This window comes from Balaenoptera borealis (assembly GCF_965194805.1).
Source record: "Balaenoptera borealis genome assembly, chromosome: 12".
NCBI classification, from domain to species: Eukaryota; Metazoa; Chordata; class Mammalia; order Artiodactyla; family Balaenopteridae; genus Balaenoptera; species Balaenoptera borealis.
Genome location: NC_138869.1, coordinates 64,043,428 through 64,070,054, shown reverse-complemented (window position 1 = coordinate 64,070,054; position 26,627 = coordinate 64,043,428). Strand labels below are relative to the sequence as shown.

The following is a 26,627-nucleotide window of genomic DNA, read 5'->3' as shown; positions in this document are numbered from 1 at the left end:
GACCTAGGGACACATACAGACTGAAAGTGAGGGGATGGAAAAAGATATTCCATGCAAATGGAAATCAAAAGAAAGCTGGAGTAGCAATACTCATATCAGATAAAATAGACTTTAAAATAAAGAATGTTAGAAGAGACAAGGAAGGACACTACATAATAATCAAGGGATCAATCCAAGAAGAAGATATAACAATTATAAATATACATGCACCCAACATAGGATCACCTCAATACGTAAGGCAAATGCGAACAGCTATAAAAGAGGAAATCAACAGTAACACAATAATAGTGGGGGACTTTAACATCTTACTTACACCAATGGACAGATTCTCCAGACAGAAAATTAATAAGGAAACACAAGCTTTAAATGACACAATAGACCAGATAGATTTAACTGATATTTATAGGATATTCCATCTGAAAACAGCAGATTATACTTTCTTCTCAAGTGCACATGAAACATTCTCCAGGATAGATCATATCTTGGGCCACAAATCAAGCCTCTGCAAAATTAATAAAATTGAAATCATATCAAGCATCTTTTCTGACGACAACGCTATGAGATTAGAAATTAATTACAGGGAAAAAAACCCTGTAAAAAACACAAACACAGGGAGGCTAAACAATACGTTACTAAATAACCAAGAGATCACTGAAGAAATCAAAGAGGTAATCAAAAATTAACTAGAGACAAATGACAACGAAAACACGTTGATCCAAAACTTATGGAATGCAGCAAAAGCAGTTCTAAAAAGGAAGATTATAGCAATACAATCTTACCTCAAGAAACAAGAAAAATCTCAAATAAACAATCTAACCTTACACCTAAAGGAAAGAAAAACAGGCAAAAACCAAAGTTAGTAAAAGGAAAGAAATCATAAAGATCAGAGCAGAAATAAATGAAATAGAAACAAAGAAAACAATAGAAAAGATAAATAAAACTAAAAGCTGGTTCTTTGAGAAGATAAACAAAATTGATAAACCTTTAGCCAGACTCATAAAGAAAAAAAGGGAGAGGACTCAAATCAATAAAATTAACAATGAAAAAGAAGAAGTTACAACAGACACTGCAGAAATACAAAGCATCATAAGGGACAACTACAAGCAACTCTATGCCAATAAAATGGACAACCTGGAAGAAATGGACAAATTCTTAGAGAGGTATAACCTTCTAACACTGAACCATGAAGAAATAGAAACTATGAACAGACCAATCACAAGCACTGAAATTGAAACTATGATTAAAAATCTTCCAACAAACAAAAGTCCAGAACCAGATGGTTTCACAGGTGAATTCTATGAAACATGTAGAGAAGAACTAACACCCACCCTTCTCAAAGTCTTCCAAAAAATTGCAGAGGAAGGAATACTCCCAATCTCATTCTACAAGGCCACCATCACCCTGATACCAAAACCAGACAAAGATACTATAAAGAAAGAAAATTACAGACCAATATCACTGATGAATATAGATGCAAAAATCCTCAACAAAATACTAGCAAACAGAGTCCAACAACACATTAAAAGGGCCATACACCATGATCAAGTGGAATTTATCCCAGAGATGTAAGGATTCTTCAATATACGTAAATCAACCAATGTGATACACCATATTAACAAATTGAAGAATAAAAACAATATGATCATCTCAATAGATGCAGAAAGAGCTTTTAACAAAATTCAACACCGATTTATGATAAAAACTCCCCAGAAAGTGGGCACAGAGGGAACCTACCTCAACATAATAAAAATCATATATGACAAGCCCACAGCAAACATCATTCTCAATGGTGAAAAACTGAAAGCATTTCCTCTAAGATCAGGAACAAGACAAAGATGTCCACTCTTGCCACTATTACTCAACATAGATTTGGAAGTCCCAGCCATGACAATCAGAGAAGAAAAAGAAATACAAGGAATCCAAATTGGAAAGGAAGTAAAACTGTCACTGTTTGCAGATGACATGATACTATACATTGAGAATCCTAAAGATGCCACCAGAAAACTACTAGAGCAAATCAATGAATCTGGTAAAGTAGCAAGATACAAAATTAAAGCACAGAAATCTCTTGCATTCCTATACACTAACAATGAAAGATCAGAAAGAGAAATTAAGGAAATAATCTCATTCACCATTGCAACAAAAAGAATAAAGTACCTCAGAATAAACCTACCTAAGGAGGTGAAAGACCTGTACTCAGAAAACTATAAGACACTGATGAAAGTAATCAAAGATGATACAAACAGATGGAGAGATATACTATGTTCTTGGATTGGAAGAATCAGTATTGTGAAAATGACTATACTACCCAAAGAAATCCACAGTTTCAATGGAATCCCTATCAGATTACCAATGGCATTTTTTACAGAACTAGAACAAAAAATCTTAAAATGTGTATGGAGACAAAAAAGACCCCAAATAGCCAAAGCAATCTTGAGGGAGGAAAACACAGCTGGAGGAATCAGGCTTCCTGACTTCAAACTATACTACAAAGCTACAGTCATCAAGACAACATGATACAGGCACAAAAACAGAAATATAGATCAATGGAACAGAATAGAAAGTCCAGAGGTAAACCCACACACCTATGGTCAACTAATCTATGACAAAGGAGGCAAAGATATACAATGGAGAAAAGACAGTCTGTTCAATAAGTGGTGCTGGAAAAACTGGATAGCTACATGTAAAGGAATGAAATTAGAACACTCCCTAACACCATACATAAAAATAAACTCAAAAAGGATTAAAGACCTAAATGTAACACCGGACACTATAAAACTCTTAGAGGAAATATAGGAAGAACACTCTCTGACATAAATCACAACAAGATCTTTTTAGACCTACCTCCTAGAGTAATGGAAGTAAAAACAAAAATAAACAAATGGAACCTAATGAAACTTCAAAGCTTTTGCACAGCAAAGGAAACTGTAAACAAGATGAAAAATTAACCTTCAGAATGGGAGATAATATTTGCAAACGAATCAACAGACAAAGGATTAATCTCCAAAATATATAAACAGCTCATGCAGCTCAATATTAAAAAAAACAAACAACCCAATCCAAAAATGGGCAGAAGACCTAAATAGACATCTCTCCAAAGAAAACATACAGATTGCCAAAAGGCACATGAAAAGATGCACAACATCACTAATTATTAGAGAAATGCAAATCAAAACTACAATGAGGTATCACCTCACACATGTTAGAATGGGCATCATCAGAAAATCTACAAACAACAAATGTTGGAGAGGGTGTGGAGAAAAGGGAACCCTCTTGCACTGTTGACGGGAATGTAAATTGACACAGCCGCTATGGAGAACAGTATGGAGGTTCTTTAAAAAGCTAAAAATAGAATTACCATATGACCCAGCAATTCTACTCCTGGGCATATACCCAGAGAAAACCATAATTCAAAAAGATACATGCACCCCAATGTTCATTGCAGCACTATTTACAATAGCCAGGTCATGGAAGCAACCTAAATGCCCATCGACAGACGAATGGATAAAGAAGAAGTGGTACATATATACAATGGAATATTACTCAGCCATAAAAAGGAACGAAATTGGGTCATTTGTAGAGACATGGGTGGACCTAGAGACTGTCATACAGAGTTAAGTATCGCATATTAACGCATATATGTGAAATCTAGAAAAATGGTAGAGATGAACCAGTTTGCCAGGCAGAAATAGAGACATAGATATAGAGAACAAATGTATGGACACCAATGGTGGAAAGCGGTGGTGGGGTGGTGGTTGTGGGATGAATTGGGAGATTGGGATTGACATATATATAGTAATATGTATAAAATAGATAACTAATAAGAACCTGCTGTATAAAAAATAAAATAAAATTCAAAAAAGAACATAAGTAAATAACAATGCACACAGAAAGTAGAACAGTGTCTAGGGAGATGTGGGAATGGGAAGTTAGTGTTTAATGGGCACAGAATTTCAATTTGGGAAGATGAAATTGTTCTGGAGATGGTTGGTGGTGATAGTTGCACAACAATATAAATGTACTTAATGCCACTGAACTGTACACTTAAAAATGGGTAAAGTGGTAAATTTTATGTTATGTTTACTTACCACAATAAAAACAAGAATGGAGACTTCATATCTACAGGAATGTAAAGGACTGTCTGGTAAAACCAGGTGTTTTATGTGGGAACTGGCCTTCTAGAGTAAAGCCTTCAACATCTCGGCCTTTCACAACAGCTGACTTGTCACTGATTCAATAGAAGATGAAACCTGCAAGTTGGTAAACTTTTGTCCATCAGTACAAAGGCCTCTGCTAGATTTTCTACTGTCTTAACCTTAAAGTCAAACAGGCATTAAAGGATGACCAAACAAATGAGGAACGTCAAAAAGAAAGAGCAATGTTAATAATTAGCAACAATGGCCAAAGAGGGAATGATTAATCCAGAAAACAGAGGAGAACTTTAAAATTCTCTCTATACCTGGTATCTTTAGAGATCTTTTAGAGAGATATTACATTTATTAAATAAGAGCAATATGCTGTAAAAAAGGAACACATAAAAATGTAACCAATGGAAAAACTCAGTCAAAGAGTACAGAAAGAAATTAAACAAATCTAGAAAAAGAATAAAAAGGACCAAAAACAAGAAAGGAAAATATGAGAATAAAGATTAAAGACATATGGATAAATTCAAGATTTGCTACTTAAAAATGGGAGTCCCTGAAAGAGAAAGAAGAGAGTAATAAACCATCAGAGAATTGATAAAGGAGGCAACGCTGAACCAAAGCATGAGTCTCTAGGTTGAAAGGGCCTACCAGGTGCCCAGCAAAGGGAAGAAAAGATGTTTGCCTGGACATGTTATTGTGAAAATTCAGAATGCTGAAGTTTTCAGAAAGAAAAGAACAAAGTTAAAAAACAGGTCACCTTACAACTCAACAATAAAAAGACAAATAACTCAATTTACAAAATGGACAAAGGATTTTAATGAACAAGAAAGTAAACAAATGACCAATAAGCACATGAAAAGATGCTCAATAATCATTAGCCATCAGGGAAATACAAACCAAAACAGCAATGGGGTACCACCTAACAGCCACTAGGATGGCTATGATCAAAGAGACAGATGATAAAAAAATGTTGGTGAGAATGTGGATGGATTGAAACCCTCATACATTACCGTTGGGATGGAGAGTGGTGTACTGCCTTGGAAAACAGTCTGATAGCTTCTCTGAAGATTAAACGTTGTTACCATACATATGACCCAACAATTCCACTCCTAGGTATCTAGCCAAGAGAAATGAAAACAAATATTCACACAAAAAGCTGTAAATAAAGTTCATAGTGGTATTACTAATAGCCCCAAAGTGGAAACACCCCAACTCATGAAGGGATAAATAAAATGTAGTGCATCCATACAATGAAATATTATCTGGTCATAGAAAGGAATGAAGTACTGACATGTGTTTCAACAGGGATGAGTCTTGGAGATATTTTCCTAAATGAAAGAAGTCAGTCACAAAAGACCACATATTTAAGATTCCCTTTATATGAAATGATGAGATTAGGCAAATCTATAGAGACAGAGAGGAGATTAGTGGTTGCCTAGGGAAGTGGAGGTTGGGGGAAAAGGGGGAGTGACTTTAATGGGTACAGATTTCTTTTGGGGGGAAGAAAATATTCTAAAATTTTTGTGGGGATGGTTGCACAGTTCTGTGATTATACTAAAAGCCATTGAATTGTACATTATAAATGGGTGACTTGTATGATATGTGTGAAATATACCCAAACAAATCTATTTTTTTAAAAAAATTCACACTGTTATCAGGCTTCTGAGTAGCCCTGGATTCTAGAAGTCCATATATAATGTGGAAATAAACAAAGACCACACAGATGAGAATAAGAAAATGCTATTTATTCATATGTTTCTATAGCAAGGGAGTCAGCCACCATCACTTGGTTTTGCCAGAAACTCAAAGGCAGGCAGAGGAGTGGGAAAGCTTTTTACTGAAAAAAAGGGAAGGTTTCAGGTGTGCTCTAATTGGAGACTGGGGTGTTGGAAATCTGTAGGCGGGCTTGCTAGAGGCGAGGCATCCCATGTGATTGGTTAGGTGTGTATTTGGCTTTCTCTGGTTGGCACTAAATTGAAAGTGGGAACAAGACTTAGAGAAGCTGTCAGTTGTTAATCAAATTCTGGTCATTTTTGGTCAATTTTGTTTAAGGGTTTATTGTCTGATCTTCCTGGAGTTTTCATTAGAGACAGTGATCTGACCTACAAGTCTGACTTGTAGATAGTAGGCTGGTTTCCTGGCTCTGTAGATAATGGCTTCATTTCCTAGGCTGGTTGCCACAGATTTTGGGTCAGAGTTTTGTTTTATTTATTTATTTTATTGAAGTGTAGTTGATTTACAATGTTGTGTTAATTTCTGCTGTAAAGCAAAGTGACTCATTTATACACATATATGCATTCTTTTCTTACATTCTTTTCTGTTATGGTTTATCACAAGATATTCAGTATAGTTCCCTGTGCTATATGGTAGGACCTTATTGTTTATTCATTCTGTATATAATAGTTTGCATCTGATAATCCCAAACTCTGAATCACCCTCCCCCCCCATCTCCCCATTGGCAACCACAAGTCTGTTCTCTATGTCAGAGTTTTATTTTTATATATGGTCTGGGCATTGTCCACTTGTATATTCAGTCTCTCAATAAAAATGCTTTCAAAATTATGAAGGAATGAAAAAAATATATTAAAAATATACCTAAGGGGAGTCATCTGCACCTCCCCTCTCCCTGTTCCAGCCCACTCTGCTGCCACCGCAATGGCCCAAGCTGATATTGCCCTGATTTGACTGGCTGTCATGGGCCAGAACTTAATTTTGAATATGAACGACCATGGCCTTGTGGTCTGTGCTTTTAATAGGATAGTCTCCAAAGTTGATGACTTCTTGGCCAATGAGGTGAAGGGCACCAAGGTGGTTGGTGCTCACTCCTTGGAGGAGATGGTCTCCAAGCTGAAGAAGCCTTGGCAAATCATCCTGCTTGTGAAGACTCTCCTGGCTGTCGATTTTATTGAAAAACTGGTACCCTTGTTGGACACTGGTGACATCATCATCAATGGAGGAAATTCTAAATACAGGGATACCACAAGACAGTGTTGAGACCCCAAGGCCAAGAGAATCTCGTTTGTGGGGAGTGGAGTTAGTGGTGGAGAGGAAGGGGCGTGGTATGGCCCATCATTTATGCAGGGAGGGAATAAGGAGGCTTGGCCCCACATCAAGGCAATCTTCCAAGGCATCACTGTGAAAGTGGGGACTGGAGGACCCTGCTGTGACTGGGTGGGAGATGAGTGGGCAGGACACATTGTGAAGATGGTGCACAACAGGATAGAGTATGGAGACATGCAGCTGATCTGCGAGGCCTACCACCTGATGAAAAACGTCCTGGGCGTGGAGCACGAGGAGATGGCAAAGGCTTTTGAGGAATGGAATAAGATAGGGCTAGAGTCATTCCTGATTGAAATCACAGCCAATATTTTAAAGTTCCAAGATACCGATGGCAAATACCTGCTGCCAAAGATCAGGGACAGTGTGGGGGCAGAAGGGCACCGGGAAGTGGACCGCCATCTTGGCCCTGGAGTACGGTGTCCCTGTCACCCTCATCAGAGAAGTGGTCTTTGCTTGATGCTTATCATCTCTGAAGGACGAGAGGATCCAAGCCAGCAGAAAGCTGAAGGGACCTCAAAAGATCCAGTTTGAAGGAGATAAGGAATCATTCCTGGAGGGCATTCGAAAGGCCCTCTATGCTTCCAAGATCATCACTTATGATCAGGGCTTTATGTTGCTAAGACAGGCAGCCACTGAATTTGGCTGGACGCTCAACTATGGTGGCATTGCCCTGATGTGGAGGGGGTGCTGCATCAGCAGGAGTGTATTTCTAGGAAAGATAAAAGACGCATTTGATCGAAACCCAGGACTTCCGAATCTACTACTAGATGACTTCTTTAAGTCGGCTGTGGAAACTGCCAGGATTCCCGACAGCGGGCAATCAGTACTGGTGTCCAGACAGGCATTCCCATGCTCTGCTTCACCACTGCTCTTTCCTTCTGTGATGGATACAGACACAAGATGCTGCCAGCCAACCTAATCCAGGCTCAGCGAGATTACTTTCGGGTCCACACCTATGAACTCTTGGCCACGCCAGGACTGTTTCTCCACACTAACTGGACAGGCCACAGTGCCAGTGTGTCCTTGTCTTCATACAATGCCTGATCAGATTCTGTTAGGCGCCACGACTCCGCAAACAGGTACATTCCATTTGCCACACAGCAGTGCTTCCATGGCCCTTTGACCCACTTTCTGCTCAGGTCTCTCTCTCTCTTTTTTTAATTTACTAGTAGTTTTATTTATTTATTTATTTATAACATCTTTATTGGAGTATAATTGCTTTACAATGTTGTGTTAGTTTCTGCTGTATAACAAAGTGAATCGGCTATTGCATACATATATCACCATATCCCCTCCCTCTTGTGTCTCCCTCCCATCCTTCCTATCCCACCCCTCTAGGTGGTCACAAAGCACTGAGCTGATCTCCCTGTGCTATGCAGCTGCTTCCCACTAGTTATCTATTTTACATTTGGTAGTGTATGTATGTCCATGCCACTCTCTCACTTCATCCCACCTTACACTTCCCTCTCCCCGTGTCCTCAAGTCCATTCTCTATGTCTGCATATTTATTCCTGTCTTGCCCCTAGGTTCATCAGAATGTTTTTCTTTTTTAGATTCCATATATATGTGTTAGTATACGGTATTTATGTTTCTCTTTCTGTATGACAGACTCTAGGTCCATCCACCTCACTACAAATAACTCAATTTCATTTCTTTTTATGGCTGAGTAATATTCCATGGTATATATGTGCCACATCTTCTTTATCCATTCATCTGTCGATGGATACTTAGGTTGCTTCTATGTCCTGGCTATTGTAAATAGAGCTGCAATGAACATTGTGGTACATGACTCTTTCTGAATTATGGTTTCCTCAGGGTATATGCCCAGCAGTGGGATTGCTGGGTCATACGGTAGTTCTATTTTTAGTGTTTTAAGGAACCTCCATACTGTTCTCCATAGTAGCTGTATCAATTTACATTCCCACCAGATCTCTTAAAAAAGTGTCGTAAGAGACTCCTCTGAAGAGTCAACCCAAGTTTATTTGTAAAGTAGTTCTGTGAGAACCATCACGCCCTCTGCCCTCACCTTTTGGGACGGAGCAGGAATTGAGCGTGTGCGCCACAGTGCGAGCCAGCTCTGTGAGGCGGTGTTTCACACATGTCCCCTGTGGCTTCGGGAAGCAGAGTATGTTTGCTCTGATAGAGGCAGCAGCACTTATCACATAGGAGGGAAAGGTTTTTGTGGAATTTGATCAAACTGGAACCTTTGTATTATGCAGGTGAATTTCTTTTTCCCTTTACTAATAAAAGTAAAAAGAAAAAAAAATCCCCTAGGAATAAATAAAATCTGAGAGCTGAATACAAAATACATATTCAAGGATTCATAAACTTTGCTTCCTAAGCGCCTTTCCTTAGAAAGTTAATTGAAGACATTTTCCAAAAACTTAGCATAAAAAGGGAAAGACATGACATTCAGAAAGAGATGATACAATCCAGAAGAGCAGAGACCTGAAGTTCCAGGAAGAGCACTGTTTGATACTTCTAGAGAGCAGCCCTCCAGGATGGAGGCAAGAACCCAAGATGCCTGCAGGGAGTTCTACGAGGGGAGGGAAGGGAGGGAGTTTAGAAGAGAGTTGTAGTAAAGTACAAAGGTACTGAGGATATGAAAAGGGTGTAAGGGGAAAAAGAGGCATTTTACAAAGCATTAGACATGCCAGGAAAAACAATAATATAGTGTTTGCAGTTTTTATGATTTTAAATTATTGTTCAAGCAGAGCCTGTAATTACAAAGGCATAATAGTACAAGCACTATTGTTTTTCAGTGAAGACAAATGCAAAACAATTAGATGTACTTATAAAACAGAACATAAATATTGTCATCCTTGATAAAGTAGAAATACAGATGTCAGTGGGGAGGTGAAAAGTGGGCAAAAGGCCAGGGAATGGCAGCTCATGTCATCAGAGTAAGATAGGAAGCTGGGTGATGTGTTTATAGTTGATAGAACAGGAAGTAAATGTGTCAGTTTATTACTGAGAGAAATAATGGTGTTCACATGCATTCACACACCAGCATACAAACTTGAACCTGAATTCTTCCTTAACAATACTTTGTAGACATCTCTCAGTGTAATACATTATCATTTGTAACTGAACCATACCTTTATTGCTAGATTTTTAGGTCTTTCCAATTATTCACTATTGTCAAAAGTGTTACAATATGTCCTAATTTGTTTGTGTTTTTGCAATTTACCTATTATTTACCTTATAACAATTTCCTTAAAAATGCAATTCTACATCTAAAGTTATCTATATGTGAAAATTTGAATCTATGTACAGATTGGTTTCCAGAAATGTTTATCAACTCATATTCTCAATATAATGTATATTTCTTGCCTACCATAGTCACCATTTTAACCCATATCAATCTCCTATTGGTGAGGGAGATTAGCGTTGCTTTCCTGGAAAGAAGAGTGCACCACAATAATCTTCTCAGATTTAGTCTGCATTTTCAAATTCCACCGTCTCAGTGGGAGCTGGCCTTAATCCATATAGTAACCCGAATGATAGCTAAAAAGCATTTCAATGCACTTGCCAACTGGAAGCTATCACAACCCTTCAAGAATAGCTTTTAAATAGTTTCAAAATGCTTTATTGCTAAATATAAAAAAGAACTATGACTTTTCATAATAGAATTATACTAGATAGACTCACCCAAAATGGTAGACAGTAAATTCATTTAAATAGTTCAGATATCTGTGTTAGAAGAAAAAGTGGTGGATGGTGGAAGTGAAATTGTACTTTACGCTTACCAGGTGGCATTTTAAGTAATATTTTCCACAGGAAACTCAGTGATGAGTGTGTGTGTGTGTGTGAGTGCACGTTTATTAACAAGCATCACATCTGTCTTCCTATTTGGCTTTCTTCTGATGTCCCATCCATTTTTCTTACTCTTCATTTCAGTTCTAACACATTTATAACATCTTCATTCACAAGATTACTCACTTTCCTGGCTCAGATTTCATGGTATTTAACAACTATAATTATACTTTTCAAGTGCTGTACCAATCTTCAGTATTACATTCCCTGTAATATTCCCTGGTAGGGATATTAGCTTTCAAAAATGCCGAAAAGCTCTTAGAGGTTTCATTTGTAAAGATGGGCTGTACTTAATTTTGATGACAGTTATTTTGTTTATAACCATACTAAAAAGATCATCTCATTAAAATTGTGTTACAATTGGCAAATCTAAATATGATGGGCTAAATTCTATCATCAAATTTGTAGAAGTGATCTTAGATATGAGCTCCTTGGAGTTTTTCAAGGAGAGGCGATAAAAGTAAAATTTTCTTACTTTCTGGGTAAATATTGTTCAAGCTTCAAAGATAGGGTGATATATGTCCTATTTCACAAAGCACAGTCCGAGTTTATTCCTGTTGTTTTAGCTTAATTAATCATCCCCCTTCACTCTCAAAAGTGTCTTGGAGTGGGTGATAATTATATGATCACCCTGTTTACAGAATTTCTACTAAATCTGGGACTACTTGATCAAAGTCATTCAATTCTTTCTTCCACCTTCCTCTAGTACCTCCTATGTTACAAAGCTTGGATGAGTTTTTAAAAATAGTTTAAAATTATGTATATGAATATATATGTATATATATATAATAAGATATAAAATGTCAATTTCAGACTATACACAAGTGTGTATGCCCTTAAAATAAGATAAAGTGTACAGAGCCACAAGGCAGATGACTGCATGTTATTTTTATAGATTATCTCACTTCACACATCCTAGTATGTATATATTTTGTATCTTGCCTACTCTATTACCATGGATCTTAGAGCAACTGTAAAGACAAATAAAATTTCTTGCTCCGTAAACCAAGAAAAACCTGCGTAATATAAAACCTGCAATAACATTTGAGAAAAGATTGTTCACTAAGGGCAATTGAAATTTAAATTATGCAACTATTCTGTTTATTATTATTGCAAATTTGACCTAATAATAATATCTCATCACTGAGAGAACAGTGTGATAAAGACCAGTAAGTAGTTTATAATTTTTTTGACTTGCAAAATAACTTCCTTGATTTTGGTGATAGAATTCTTAGGACTATGTGTCAAGGTTTATTTTTCCATTTTACTTATTATGTATTTTTCACACATAGAAATGTAAAATGTAATATTTAAATGGTTCATGTTCCCACCAACCAGGTAACTTAATACTATTAATATTTAAATACATCCAGCCCCCCTGCCACACACACATGAAATTTCATTTTTATATGTGTATTTGTTATCTATTATTTTATAACGAATTACTCTTTGACAGGTTAGCAGATTAAAGCACAGACATTTATCATTTCTCAGTTTCTGTGGGTCAGGAACTCAAGAGTGGCTTAGCTGGATGGCTCTGGATCAGGGTCCTCCCCTCCCAAGGCTGCAGTCAGTCTGTCAGCCAGACCGACATCATCTGGGCTTGACTGGAGCTGCAGGATCCATTTCCAGGATGGCTCACTCGCAGGGCTGTTGGCAGGCCTCTGGTTTTTTCCATGAGACCTCTTTGTAGGTCTGCTTGGGTGTCTTCAGGACTTGTAAATAGGTCTTCCCCAGAGCAAGTGATCTAAGAGATCCAAGAAGAAAGCTGCAAAGTCCTTTTGTTACATACCATTACTTCTGTAATATTCTGTTCATTAGCAGCAACTCACTAAACCCAGGCTTCACTCCAGGGAGGGGAATTAATCTCAACTCTTGAAGTGAGGAGTAGCGAAGAATTTGTGGACATGTTTTAAAACCACCACACATGGTAAAAATGCAGGAAGCTAGTGTAAGGTGAGGACACTTGAAATGAAAACACTGCTGAGAGAAATTAAAGAAGACCTGAACAAACAGAAGGATATACCATATTCAGCGATTGGAGACTTAGTACTGTTATGATCTTAATTCACTCCAAGTTGATTTGCATATTCAATATCACAATAAAAACCCAGCAGTTTTTCTGGTAGAAATTGACAAGATAACTTCTAAATAAATATGAAAATGTGAAGGACCCAGAACAGCAAGGTGATCATGACGAAAATTGAAAAACACACACTAACACATTTCAAGATTTACTATGAACTTAGAGTAATTAAGACAAGAGTGTTTTTGGCATAGGATAGATAAGTAATTCAATGAAATAGAACAGAAAGCCTGGAAAGAGACAGATAATGTCACTTGATTTTTAGCAGAAGTGCCAAGCAATTTAAAGGGCAAATTCCTAAACTGGAAACAATCAATGTTAATCAGTATAAAAATGAATTAATAAACTGTGGTATATTCATACTCTGGGCTATTATTACACAGCAATAAAGAGAACAAAAATACTGATATATGCAAAAACATGAATACATTTTTAATATGTTTTGCTGAGTGAAAGAAACCAGGTGCAAATGAATACATAATATGCTTTCATTTATATGAAGTTAAGAACAGGTGCAACTCATCTATGGGAATAGAAATCAGAATAATAATTACGACTGGGGGATAGTGTAGACAGGGAAAGGGCAGGCTATAAATGCTTATTAATTGCAGGATTTTTTGTTTTGTTAATTTTTTCAGATTTCTCACATAGATGATCATGCCATCTGTAAACAGTTTATTTCTTACTTCCCAATCTATATACTTTTTATTTCCTTTTCTTGTCTTATTTCATTAAGTAGTACTTCCAGTAGTACAATGTTGATAAGGAGTGGAGAGAAGAGACAGCCTTGCATTCTTCCTTATCTTAGTGGGAAAGCTTCGAGTTGCTAAGTATAATGTTAGCTGTTGGTTTTTTGCAGGTATTTTTTTATCAAGGTGAGGAAGTTCCCTTTTATAATTTTTATCTTGAATGGGTATTGGATTTTGTTAAATGCTTTTTTATGTATTATTGATATGATCCTGTATTTCTCTTTTTTAGCTATTTAGTAATAGATTCCATTAATTGATTTTCAAATGTTGAACCAGCCTTGCATACCTGGGATAAATCCTTCTTGGCTGTAGTGTATAATTTTTTTATAGATTGTTGGATATGATTTGCTAATATTTTGTTGAAGTTTTTTGCATCTGTGTTCATGAGAAACATTGGTCTGTAACTTCTGGTTATTACAGAGTACTCTGGTACATTTCAAACTAGTTCCCTTTTCCCTGCCCCTGCTGGAAGTGCAAGTGGATTTTTCTCAGATATTTACTGTGGGAACCAGGTTATGCTCCTGTATGTAATACAATACTGTGGGGACCGCCTCATGACTGGATTTCCCCTGCAGTTTTTAACTCTCAGACTTGTCTACACTGAACCTCCAGCAATCTGTCAATTACAGTCATGTTTTCCTCTCCTGGCCCTGGTTCCCATGGTTTCTGCTCTTAAGCCTCTGCTCCAGTATCCACCTGACTTCCTGTACTCACCTGTCTTTCTCTCCAATCTTGGGCAGCAGTTTGCCCCATGTCCTCCCCTCTATTATGGAGCCAAGAAGAGTTGTTGATTTTTCAGTCTGTTCAGCTTTTTACTTGTTAGGGCAGAGTGACAACTTTCAAGTTTCCTACTTGTGGAACTGGAAACCAGAAATCAATATATATATATTTTTACAGTGAAGTTTTGTTTTGTAATATGAAAAAGTTGTTTTTAAATTTAGTATAAAGTAAGAACACTCTCCACTCATGACAGATTGAATTGACATATCATTTAAACTGAGCAAATGATGATCTTTGAAAAGACACTTTTAATTACACCACAAGTTCTTCAAAGCACCTTGTATATTCCCAAAATATAATATACAAAATAAAAATTTGTCTTGGTTTTAGAGGTTTCAGAAGAATTATTCTTTTTGATAGTTCATAATATTAACTGATGCCAAAGAAATATAAAATAATTTTAAATGGTTAGACTGGCTTAGAGGTAAAAGATAACTTGAGCCATATGTTTTCATCAAAAGAAAAGATTTATAGAAATATTGAAAATTATAATTTTAAATTTAAAAAGACCTTAAAGAATAGACTACTAAATTTGTTGAGAGACAATTGACTCAACATTTTTATTGAAGTCAGTGTTAGTGACATATAGTTTTCTGCAACATCGTGTATCATTCACTGTCGTCATCTCAAAAATGATAAATATGCTGTCATTTTAGAGCAGTCAAGTTAATCCTAGATTGACACGTGTAACTCAGACTGGGTAGTCATGTTATGGTTTTATTTAACACAATTCCTCTAATGAACTTGCCTATCCAAAGATAACTCTTCTAATGTCCTACCCTAGGATTCTGAATATTAAAGTTACTGCTTTGATCTAAGCCAAAAAATCAAATGAACAACTGTAAATCAGCATTATCTATGATCATTACAGTAAAAGCTACCATTTTTTTGTGTGCCTCTTATATGTGAGGTACTTTACAGACATTATCTCACTTAATTGTCTTTATCATCACCCTGCCAGGTAAGTATGGGGGTCCCTATATTATAGGTAAGGGAATAGACTCAGATTGCTTAAGTAACTTGTGTGAAATCAAACAGTTAAGAGGCAGACAAGTTAGGAGTCAAAGTAATGTCCTTCTAGTACAGTGAACACTGTGAATAGATTCTGCAAGCAAAAAATAAGAGTTTTTGTATTCAATAAACTATATCTAGAGAAAGAGGAAAAAAGTGAATTGTTATGTAACAAGGTTAGAAATAATTTAAAGACTAAATACATATTTGAAAAATTCAGATAATACTTCAAAGAGTAAATTTTCCTTTTGAGGAAAATGGTGAGAGAAAAATTCATGATAGCAGGTTTGGAAATGTGTATCGAAGGATGGAGAGGACTTGGGTACTCAGAGATGAAAGAATATGTGGCAGCAAGAGGGTGAAGACCCAGGGATAAAAAGAGGTGAGAGGGAGATATTTGAGTAGTGAAGGGGACATTTTTTCTAAGGATGCACTTTGAATACATGCTTATACAAGTGTTACATGTGTTAACATTATCACCTTTTAATATTTCATGATGAAGTTGTTTGGGAATGACACATTGGGAAGATACTGACAAAAATAGAAAGAACATTTTTCTATGCTTAGAAAAGGAGGTAAATTTGGGTGGAGGATATAATATTGGGCATAGATAATTAGAAAGCATCAGAGAGAGCAGATATTTTGTGGGGAAAATACAAATAAAGGGAAATGACAAAAAAACACAATGGGTTGCTAAAAACAAATTTTAAGTTATTGACATTTTTTTCTGCTTTGACTATTTGTGGAGTGACTCAAAAATACTTAATATGCCATGAAAAACTAGAGAAAATAAAAGAATCAAGGGAAAATGTTAAGCTAACTTTTATTGAGCATTTCGTATGTGCCAGGCTTTCTGGCAAATATTTTATTTTATTTGTTGCTCAACATGTCTGTGCATTAGAGCTCTTATTATTCCCATTTTACAAATAAAGAATTTGAGGTTAAAAGAGAGTAAGTCACTTTCTCAAGATCTCAGAGCTGGTTAGGGGCAGATCTTGGGCTTTAACTCCAAAGTTTGGGCTCTTCGCCACCTCATGATACTACTGCAGATGAATGATATTCTCATGGAAACTGAGACAATAGACAAGTTTAGGCTTTGTGAGTGAGAGCACACTAAGGTAATATAATTCATCTGATTTTATCGCATACTTTACTACTAGGTTCTAGTTTCACTCTAAGTTAATTTCTAAAACTTTATCATAGCTTATTTCATGACTGGATGCTCCAATATCTTCTCTATAAGGCTAATACCACCACTTGTCTGAAGTAAGTTTGTATTTCATGCTAAAGTCCTTCTGATTTAAATTTATTATTGCTGTCAATATCCTTGGTGGCTGGAATTAGTTTGGCCTCACCAAGAAATAAACAAACAACAAACACTTCCCTCCAAAACAAAACCTATCCACTAAAGGAATAGATGATAAAACAGCTTTTTCTATATCTTGAAAACTGTCAATAAACCTGTACCTATGAGCTTCTTAATAGATATTGTAAAATATCTTCTGAAATTTTCTATTTAGAAAATATCTGGAAACCAAAGCTCTAATTATCATCAGTCACTGTAATGTTTAAACTCAATAGTTTTTACTTTGAGGAAAAAAATTGCAGTTTGGCAATAGGCATGCATGAAACCATGTCATAAGCCCCCAGGCTTTATTCTCTGAAACTTTTACTAAAAATTCTAATTGCTTAGAATTTTGTTTTAACTTTACCTTAGGAAAAAAAAAAACAAGACAAAATAACAATATGAGAATATGAAAACTCTGGGTTATCATAAATGCAAAGATTTCATTTCTTTTTGAGGATTAAAATCTTTATTTGAACATAAAAATGACAGTGTGTTTTGCAGATAGCTGTCTAAAACAAAGTTAACAAATTTGAGCTTTTATTTAACTCTATATTATACTGTTAAGCATATCAGATTATAAGATGTTTGTGTTGTGAAAATACATTTTTAAAGCCTGGGATTTTTCTTCACCAAATGATAAGCAAATATCTTATGTAGTCAAACTATTTCTTTGCACACAACACGATCTGAAGTCTGAAATTTCAATGAATATAAGAATAGGTCAGGGAGTTAATTAATTAAAAATAAAAATTCCTTGTTCTATCCCCAGTGTTCTAATTCATTACCTTTGGAATGGGACTCAGAAACTATATGTTTACTAAATATTTCAATATGTCGAATGCAGTAACTCTGGAGATCATACTTGGCGATATACTGATAACATTTTTTGCCAAAATTTTTAGACTTTTACTAATGGGGGAAAGACCAACCAGGAAATTTGTTATTTAAATTTAAAAATTTGTGTTTAGTATTGCAACCTGCTTTGCTTTCGAAATCCCAGCCCTGATTTCTGACCCTGATAATCATGAAATGTAGTTTGAAAACAACTAGAAACCTGATTAAAACATAAAATATCAGTTTGAACACCTTGGATTACTACCCAGGTAATAAGGACAGGAGGAATTCAGATCTTAAAAGAAGAACAATAAGATGAGACATATTTGGCATTGCTTTGCTCTCTCAGTTCTGACTGAGAGGCTGAGCATCTGAGCAGAAGTTTCAGCAATTCTATAGATCACGATGGGAGTGTGGGCACTGGAGTTCCAGGTCCTAGAAGGAGGGAGGGTTTTTGTGACTCTGGTACATGCATCTATGTATCTATATATTTCTCCCCACCCTCTCTTGATTAATGATATCACTTCTCGAGCCAGAACAAACTGGATTTAAGTCATGAGTGTTTTGGGGTCAGTTACCTAATATTCTTTATCAGAACCATTTTTTCATTTGTTCATTCACTTGATAAATATATAATGTGTGTCAACTATATCCCAAGACTTTGGTGCCTATTCTATTTTATTTTTGAGATTTTTTTTTTCATGCTAAGTCTTTGATTTTTTTTCTTTTTCTGTTTCTTCTTCTTTTTTTTTTTGGCCACATCATGCAGCATGCGGGATCTTAGATCCCCAACTAGGGATTGAACCCCTGTCCCCTGCAGTGGAAACGCAGAGTCCTAACCACTGGACCACCAGGGAAGTCCCTGATGTCTAGTTTAAAGGATAATACCTACTTCATTAGGTCATTGTGAGGATTATAATTTGGTGATTTTCAGCATCTATCACAATGACTGGTGTATAATAGTGCTCAATAAATATATGCTGAAGAAAGGAACTGATTAAAGCAGAAGTATCAGACTTCTAATGGGAATCTCTTTTTGCTTCATATGTTTTCACTTACCTTCTAAAGAAATCTAAATGTCATATGTTACTATTGTCTAATTTAATTGTCACAGTACTATTATAAAAATTTTGTTATAATTAATAATTTTATTTCACACATGTAAACAAAAAGTAACTCAAAGGGGGATGACAGGTTCATGATATTTGCTCTAAATCTTATTCAAACTTAGATATTGAATTAGTTTTAGGTGTACAGTCTAACGATCTGGCATATGTATGCACTGAAAAATCATTACCACCATAAGTTTAATTAACATCTATCAACCACACAGAGTTACAAAGTTTTTTTTTCTTGTGATGAGAACTTTTAAGATTTACTCTCTTACCAACTTTCAAATATACAGCATAGTTTTTTTCACTATAGTCACCATTACACCCCCAGGACTTAGTTATCTTATAGCTGGACATTTGTACCTTTTGACCACCTTCACCCATTTTGCCCACCTCCTAACCACTGCCTCTGGCCACCACCAATCTGTTCTCTGTATCTATGAGTTTTTGTTGTTGTTTTTTAGATTCCACATACACATCAGATCATACAGCATATGTCTTTCTCTGTTTGACTTTTTTCACTAAGCATAATGCCCTCAAGGTCCATCCATGTTGTTGCAGATGACAGAATTTCCTTCTTTGTAAGGCTGAATAATATTCCAATCTATGTATATACCATATTTTCTTTATTCATTCATCCATCAATGGACACTTAGGTTGCTTCCCTATCTTAACTATTGTAAATTATGCTGCAATGAACATGGGAGTGCAGATGCCTTTTCAAGGTAGTGATTTCCTTTTTTTTGAATAAATACTCAGGGTGGAATTGTTGCATCATAGACTAGATTCTCAACATTGTTCTTATGAAAGTTTTTCTAACCTCTGTAAAATTCTTCCAAATTCAGGATAAAATTCATCTTAAACCAAGGTTAGGCTCTCCAGCCTTTAGAGCCAATGGTGTTCAGCTTGCTATCCACCAATGATATGTCTGATTATTTGACTATTGGATTCCGTGTAACATTAGCTCTTTTCAGATACAAAACAAAATACTAATGTTTGCTAGGTATGTGTGAATATTTCGCATAAGATTTACAATAGATTATAAATATGCATTCTAAGAATGAATAAAATTGTCATCTGAAAACATTTTATAAGAAAACCATATGAATTTTAAAGTATCCTTTCTATGATAAAGCTGATCCTATAGGTATAAGGTAAAAATAAATTAAGAATGAGAGGACAAGCATCAAGACTGTTTTTTTTTTTTTTTAATTTCTTCTATTCATCTTAGAAATCTTCCTTAATTAAGATCTTTTGCCAACACCCTCCAGTAACAGAACATTGTGTCTGCACTTCTATACATCTTTAACTCACAATTGAGAATCACCTTCATTTACTTGGCAGGAGTAGTTTTTCCTCTTTACCTTGCAACATAGCTTTTAATAATAAAGCTGCTTATTTTTGGTATACCTTATCTTTTGACTTAGGTTGTATTAGTATCATTTCAGTCTACTTGCACAAAATTTTAGTTACTTTGCATTTTGTCATTCTTATAGTTATTCATTTATTTATTCTTTCAATATTTATTGTGTAGAAACTATTGATATCAAAGTTGCCAAGTCTGTAATATTTGCTGCCAAGAATCTCGGTCTGTTGGGGGTGGGGGTACTGGTGGAGATGGATGCTAGGATTGACATACGAAGAGAAAGTGCTGAATCTTTACAAATTAGCTTAAGTCATAAGTGACTTCTCTGTATCTACAGATTTGTTTTAAGATCAATGGAAGAAATTTAAAGACTGTTGATATAAGGATTACAAATGCAACTTACTGGAAGTTTCCTATACTGGTCTACATTTGAAAACCCATTAAAGGAAAGCAAAACCAAAGAACTTGTCTGGATGTTTGGTGCTATTCTTGACTTAAATAACTAGTAAACCCTCTCTTCCATATCCTTTCATATGGCCTAGGATCCAGCACCTGCCAGATGCTTGTGAAGGTATCTGGAAATTGAGATGCTTAATAAACCTATTCACTATTCAGTAGCTTTTTTTTTTTTTGCCTGGATTTGTGCAATCATCTTTGGCTTCTTCTAGCACAATTCTAGTTTCCTATAATTATTTTTCTAAATAAATGTGGGACACTCACAAAAAATGATAGGAAATGTAATTATTTGAGATATAATTTCAACTAAGAAATTGATAAGTTCTACCCACTAACTTAGAGAATTCCTATATTTTTAAAACAGAATTTCAAAACACATTGTTATATTACTGTCATCTTTAATTGCTGGAAATCACACGAGGAAGGCTGCCTCCATTATGTGTTTAGACTAAGTGCCCCCTAAACTACAAGGAATGGCCTACAGAGCAGCCCACCTTCATTGAAGTCTTGGCTTCTCAGAGCTGGAAACATAGCCTGGAATTCAGGGTAGGGTGGAATTCAGCCTCTGAGAACTTAACACGCAGCCCTAAAATGCCTTTGGTAAAGCCATGTATCTTATACTTTAGGTCTTTAAACAGTTTTAGTGTCTCTAATTTAATTATTGTGTAATAGTTATTCTTTTGAGCACCTACCATGCTGGTTACTGTATTGGGTGCTTTACATATTTTTACATAAAAGCCTCAAAAATCCCTGTAGTTTTTTCCCATTTAGAATGTAGGAAAACTGAGGCTTAGATTAAATAGCTGCTCAAGGTCAATCCATTTCTTAGCAAGCTGGCGTCAGACCAGAGCCTGTCTTTGCTCTTGGTCTTCTGTCACTGAGAGCACTTTGTCTGGTTTCCCAGCAGGTCAAAAGCAGAGATGAGGATTGGATGGTTGTCTGATGCTAACACAGGAGGGAAGAGGGTAGATGGGGGTCTGGAAGGTTGAGAAGTGCTGTATCCAATCTCTCTGAGACTCAGGCTCTCCCATGGAGGCCCTTTGAGGTCGCAGCAGGAAGCAGGAACCATTTCTTAGACCCAAATGGGATCTGTTTGTGACTCAGGGGCAATGCCCCAGAGACAGCAGGCTTGTATCCCCAGCTCCCTCCTGCTGTGGGGGAATTATTTGTGACAAGTGTCACAGCTCAAGGCAGTAAATATCAAATCTATGTATGTCCAAGCCCTCATTAAAGGGAGAATTTTCTCATTGACCACTTAGCTGCAGTGAACTGCTTTAATTATAGTGTACCTTAAAAGTGTGCAAACTTAGCAGTAGGTATATATTCCTCGTGTTTATAGTTCTTACACACCTATAAAACAAAAATAGTTATAGGTAATATACAAACAATATAATAAAATATATAAAACCATTTCAAACTAACAATTTTAATATTAAAAATGTCTTCTTGAAGTGCAACAGACATACCTACAATAAAGAACATGAATCAAGTGTAAAGAATATGAATTTTATATATATTATTTAATATTTATATTTACCTGAGTAATGACCTCATGGGTCCAGATGAAATATTTACAGCAACCCACAGGACTCACTCATGGCCTTTTGCAGTCAATGCTGTCCGCCAGCCACCCCCCTTGCCACAGATGGAAGCATGGTTTTGAGGCTAGTTTTGCTTCTTCCTGAAATTCATAAAAATGGAATCATACAGTATGCCCTCTTTCATGTCTGACTTCTTTCCCTTCTATATCGTCTTAGACATTCTCCAAAAACAGGGCTACCTTTAATATAATAAAAAATGCTTCTTGCTAAGATACAAAGATGCTACTGCAGAGATGAGTCCAAGATGATGACCAAGGCCAGCGCTGTGGGGCATTTGGAACTCCCAGACTAGCATGCGTCCTGCGATTGGGCAACCCTTCCACCATTTTTGCCTAGGATTTTTTTTTATTATTATTATAACCATCACAAAAGTACAAAATTTAAAAATTTAACAGATCATTTGTAGAACTCTGAAACCTGTGGACCCAAAGTTGGTATATCCTGATTCAGAAGGGGTAATTATCTGATAACTAACCATAGAAACTTTGACAGATATTTGAGTAACAGCCGGTCCAGATGGGCTTTCATTGGGAAGCTCTTTCAGAGGAGGAGAAACAAAAAGTTTCTTTTCCTAATTTGCAACTAGTCTGGGGGCTGGTGCTGATTCTAGGAGACATTTGTTTTTAGCTAATGGGTTGTTTTCTTTTCAGCTTACCTAGACAAAATTTGAGCTTATCACATTAATGCCAACAATATTGGCAGGTTTTTCAGAAATTACATCTGTGTTCAGCACTATATTTGAGAGAAAGTTACAATAGGGACCCTGCAAATAACTAGAACAATGTCCATAATGTCAGGATAATGTTCTTCTTTTGTAACAGGGTGAATTGATAAAAAAGATTGACACTAGTCCATTTCTGCTCTCAGGAGGGCTCTTAGGAAGGCTATGGAATGAAATTGGGGACAATAAAAGGACCCTGTCATGCCATTTGTAAAATTCTTTAGAGCAGCCCTTGAAATTAAATGCATTCTTTATAACTATGCTTATATTGTAGTTTTATTCAAGTACTTATTTGAGATCTCTGGGGAAAAGTGTTCTTACAGGCATAGAAAAAGTTGTAAAAGTGAGGTGAAAGTAGAAAAAAATAAATGCTAGTGCTTAAACAGGATTCCCCAGGTTTAGAAGGCTCCAGTGGAGACCATATAAACAAATAATTAATAATTTGTCAGATAATAACTGTTTCTTTTATTTATATGTGGAGTCAAAATGTCTTTTCATCTCAGAAACAAAACAAACATGGAAGTGTTCAAAATCAGACTATTGAAGGAAACCACCTGAATGTAAAATAGGTTTCAGTGCTTTTCCATGCTGATCATAACCCTTTCACCACTTACTGGAAAATTATTACATAGCATAAATCATAACAAACACGTTGGGTAATTTCTATTACTCTAATCCCAAATGTCCATGTAATGGAATAAAAGCTCTTAATTTTTCTCTAGACTTCACTTAGCTCTGTTAGGTAAACACCTCTGGCTTCTCAGGGAGATTCTTCCCACAGCTTTCATTATTGATTGGTTTCCTAAGCTTTGGGTAAGTCCTACACTGAACATAATCAACCTACCAACCAACCCACCACACAAACCACCCAACCAACATGTACACACAATTTGGTTCTAAACTCTTTTGCCATGAAGAGCAGAAAATATGTTCTTTTAGATGTCTGAAGGAGGTATAGATTTGTCATCTTTTAAAACTGTTTTCTTTGATTAAGAAAGAATACAAAAGAAAGAATAATTATAAAAAATTAGTTTTCAATGAAGGAATGACTATTAGCTTAAAATGGTAATTACCGGAAGGGATCACGCTTTTTGGTACTGATCATGCAGCCATAAGGAATCATGCCATCTCTAGTTTAGGGTTGTACTTTGCAATAGTCATTAATGCTAATCACAGATATTTGTGATTCTCCTTCTTGAGGTCTGTAGAATGGAAATTTCCTGCTCTTCGAAGTTAATTGTGGCCAGGTGACTTGCCTTGCCAGTGAAATGTAAGAAGTGATCCAGGTCGTTTATGGAAAGAAGGGTTCAGAGCTGAAGTGTGACTTGCCTCAGCCTTTCTCTATAATATGGTGACTCCAGACAATAGCTGCTGTGTTAGCTTGGTTCCCAGAATGAGGACACCCAGGGCAGAGCTGTAGCCAGACCAGGAGGGACCAGGAGCATCCATGATAAATACGCCTTGTTGTTTAAAGGTACTGAGATTAGGGTGTTTGTATTACTGAGTCTTCACTAATGGTGTCCCATGTCATCCACTCTCTATGGCAAGAGTCAGCAGAGACATATAATGGCTCACACCCATCTACATGCTCAGAGTCTAAAAGGGAACACATGTAGGGAAAAGGCAGGAGAGACAGGGAAAGAGAGAGGTTAGTTATGGGAGGGAAGAAACATTTAGAGAAGGGAAGAGGAAGACCAGAACATATTTTGATTATTTTTCATTCAAATAATTGTTATCTGGGGTGTTCATTTTTCTCACTTAAAGAGTATATTATGAAGAAAAGAACTTGGGAAGGAAAGCATAAAAGCTTATTTTAAGTAAATTCCCATATAACTTCATTTCAGTACACATGTAGGATGATTGGAGAGTAAAAGAGCCTATAAAATTCATGTTCCAGCATGAAAAGACTGATTGTGGTCTTAATGTCTCTGTGGAACATTCAAAGATCACTGATGGTGATTGTTAGCAAATGTAGTTGATGTACATGAAGGTGAAGATACCACTTCTGCTTGCCTGATGACAACAATTACAACATATGTTGAAAAGTGGGAAGTTCAGATCCTCAAACATTTTTTTCTGAACATCATCAGTCAGCTGCATGGACTCATTATTTATTTTGCTTTAAGACACCACTAAGAAGAAAGAAAATTCCAATTCTAAATAAGTCAATTTGTTTGCTACTAAAATTACCCATTCAATACCAACAGAAGAGATTGTATACATTAACGATGCTGTGAACAAATAAAAAGAATCAAAACAAAAAGACAGGTGCACTCAGACTCTTCCATTAGATTCTGAAGCTAATTCAAGAATCACTCAGTGTTTGCCACATGCTTTGTTCAGGAACCATGATGTATTGTCCCCATCACCCAACAAAGGAAAACAACAAAAACGACAATAAGAAAACAACAACAGTTAACTTTCAGAATGCTTACTAATTATTAGGACTTAGAAAAAGTGCTTTAATATGAAAAGTTATTTAATCCTCTCCATCACACTGTTAGGTAGGTACTACTAATCCTGCTTTACAGAGGAAGACAATGGGCCAGAGAGAGGGTAAGTGACTTGCCTGTAGTCTCACGGTTAATGGGTGGTTAAATCAAGAATCAAACCCAGATTAACGGGGTTATAGGGTCTGAAGGCTTCTACTCTGCTTTCTTGGAAAGAGGGCAGCAAATTGGCGGAATCTAAGCATAAAGTCAGAATCTGATTTCCAGTAATGGAGATTGGCTCTTATTTTGTATTTAAAATTTTGAAATACTATTACAATGACAAAAATCTATTTTTAAAAGGAAACCATCTTTTCTCTTACTCTCTATGGTTAAACTATGTTTACTTTTTCATTGTTATTCCAGATTTTTTTCAAATGCATACAGAATTTTTATATAGTTGTAGGTTTATAGAATATATAATTTTATATTCTATTTATTTTATTTTTCCATTAAATAATTCTATATACCAATGCAGTTTTTAATAATTTTACATTTTAATGGATGTCTAATATGCCACAGAGTTGATGTACTAGAATTTATTAAATTATTTCCTGCTACTGGCCATTTAAGTTGTTCTTGATTATTTCATTTTATAAATAATGCTGTAATGGATTTTCATGCACTATTTCCTTAGGGAAGTATATTATCATGGATCTACTTATAATTCATGAATTTTATTGCCAAATTATGTTCTAGTTTATTCTGTCATCAGCATATAAGTGTAATACTGTTACCATAATTTTAATAGCATTTGGAATTATTATTTTAGTTTTGGTTAGTTTAGAAGGTATGAAATGTTATATGTTATTTAATTGGTTTCTTTGATGTAGTGGGGTCATAAATTGATACCCTATCCTCTGATATGCTAAAAAATATGTGGGATTTTCATTTCCTATTGTAATTGATGTTTTTTATGTGCCAGTTTGTACAGTGTTGTTTCTGTTTAAATAACTAGTCTATTCAAAAGTAAATTCTTTATTGGAAGTGACTGAGCTCATTAAAACTGCTCAGTCTCTCTAGGGAACTGCTTCCTGTTCTGCAGTTGCACCC

General features: G+C 35.9%; 1 pseudogene across 1 annotated transcript in view; it reads left to right on the top strand.

Annotated features, from left to right (window-relative positions):
- Nucleotides 1–26,627, top strand: part of LOC309607984 (6-phosphogluconate dehydrogenase, decarboxylating pseudogene) — a 34,017-nt pseudogene extending 7,390 nt beyond the window's left edge. Inside the window, exon 1 of the transcript in view lies at nucleotides 1–26,627. This exon is cut by the window's left edge and continues 7,390 nt beyond it. The product of the transcript in view is annotated as a 6-phosphogluconate dehydrogenase, decarboxylating pseudogene (transcript).